Source organism: Hippopotamus amphibius, chromosome 6, assembly GCF_030028045.1.
Source record: "Hippopotamus amphibius kiboko isolate mHipAmp2 chromosome 6, mHipAmp2.hap2, whole genome shotgun sequence".
In the NCBI taxonomy this organism is placed as follows: Eukaryota; Metazoa; Chordata; class Mammalia; order Artiodactyla; family Hippopotamidae; genus Hippopotamus; species Hippopotamus amphibius.
In genome coordinates this window covers 93688659-93690942 of record NC_080191.1, presented here as the reverse complement: position 1 = coordinate 93690942, position 2284 = coordinate 93688659, and positions in this window count along the sequence as shown.

Here is a 2284-nt window from a genome sequence, read left to right as displayed (position 1 = left end):
GTTTTCCTTTGTGTTGTTTTCTAAGAAAGGCCCAGGAAATATGCTCCATGACCATGCGAATGGGAGAAATGGAAATTGAAACGCCTTTGCGGTTTCACCTGGCAGCTGTTAGGATTGCCAGTGTCAATACGTCTGGAAGCAATACCTTTGGGAGAGGGCCTGGAGAAAAGGGAAGCCTCCTAAGCCACTGGTGGTATTGCACCCTGGTAACAGGCACCACTGAAAACAATCAAGAGATTCCTGCCAAAGAAAAACAAAACCAGAGAGCCGGCCACATGATGTGGCAATCCACCTCCTGGCTGTCTTTGCGCAGTAAAGTATCAATTGGGGAGACCCGGGCTGGCCAGCGACCCCTGCACACCTATTGACAAGAGCCAAGACTTGAAAGTAAAAACACAGTGTCATGGTGTGTGATCCTTTTAATGTCATGTTGGAGTCTGTTGGCTAGTATCTTGTTGAGGATTTTTGCATCTAAGTTCATCGGTGATATTGCTCTCCAGTTTTCTTTTCTTGTAGTATCTTTGTCTGGTTTGGGGATCAGGTGGATGGCTTCGTACAATGAGTTTGGGAGTGTTCTTTCCTCTGCAGTGTTTTGGAAGCGTTTGCAGAGCCATGTGTACTTTAGAGAGACACGGGCTCCCCAGCTGGCACTAGCCACCTATTGACAACAGCCAAGTCTTGATAGTAAAAACACAATGTCCATCCCCAGATGAATGGAAAGTGAAGAGATGGTACACATAGAGCATGGAATACTGCTCAGCCATGAAACAGAATAAAATCCTGCCATTTCCAGCATCTTCGATAGATCCGGAGTACCCTGTACTCAGCATGCAACGTCCAACAGAGAAAGAGAAAATTCCAACGATAGCACGTATAGGTGGCATCTCAAAGTCGATACCAAGAAAGTAGAAAGCACAAACAGAGTCACAGATTTAGAACGCAAGTACAGGGTTTCGAGAGGGCAAAGGCATGCGGAGGTGGGTTGAATGAGGAGGGTGGGATTAACACATGCATTCTAATATGTATAAAGCAGACGATCCACAACCACTTACTACAAAGCACAGGGAGAGGTCGGCACCACCCTGGAGTAAGCTACGTGGGAAGAGAATGCGAAAGAGAATGGATGTGTATATATATACATACACGGAGAACTGAATCAAGGTGCTGCACAGCGAAAGTCAATACAGCATTGTAAATTCACTAGACACGGACAGAAATTAGAAACTCTATAAAAACCAAAATGATCGAGGTCCAGTACGTTCCTCTCAGGCCTCAGAGAGGTGTGCGGGTGTCACTTCCCTGGAGCGTGAGCAGGCTTGGGCACCAAAGTTGGAGTGTGGTCACAGTGAGGCAGGTCGGGGCGGGGGGGGGGGCGCACCAGAAAATTAACCCCTTTGGACCTGTGGTGCCTGGTCCCCTCCGGTTGGCAGCAGTCTCTCTAGATGTAGGTGTGCCCTCCTGCAGCTAAGCCAAGCCCACTGCAGCCAGAGGATGGTGGTCCGACATGCACAACAGCGTTCAAACATCACCTGGTGTCCAGGTCTCCTGCTGGTGGGGTTCCCGCCATTCACCTCCTTCCTTAGAGTCACCCCACTTGCCTCCGACAACACCCTCATCAGGAGGGGTTTGCAGGGGGTGAGATGAATCGAGAGTGGGAAGGATAAGTGGGAGAAGGAGTGAGACACAAGCCCTTAGGTGTCTGTCCGGACACGTTCCACTCTAATTCATATTCGAAGAACACGCATGTGCGCAAGGTCTGCGTTCCTGGGGAATCCGACCAGCTGTGGGAAAATGCTGCCGCCTTGTGGCCGCATCCTGTAACTACAACGTTCCAAAGGGAGCTCAGCAGCCCTTCCTGTTCAAAAGGCCAGCGGGGTTGTAATTGACACCCCCGCTGCAAAAATGTCCTGGGGATAGGCACTGGAAAAGAGCCCGAAACAGGATCGACTTGCAACAGGCGGTTTCAAGAGCTAAATTGAATTCACCATGCGTGTTTTGTTTTCCTTTGTGTTGTTTTCTAAGAAAGGCCCAGGAAATATGCTCCATGACCATGCGAATGGGAGAAATGGAAATTGAAACGCCTTTGCGGTTTCACCTGGCAGCTGTTAGGATTGCCAGTGTCAATACGTCTGGAAGCAATACCTTTGGGAGAGGGCCTGGAGAAAAGGGAAGCCTCCTAAGCCACTGGTGGTATTGCACCCTGGTAACAGGCACCACTGAAAACAATCAAGAGATTCCTGCCAAAGAAAAACAAAACCAGAGAGCCGGCCACATGATGTGGCAA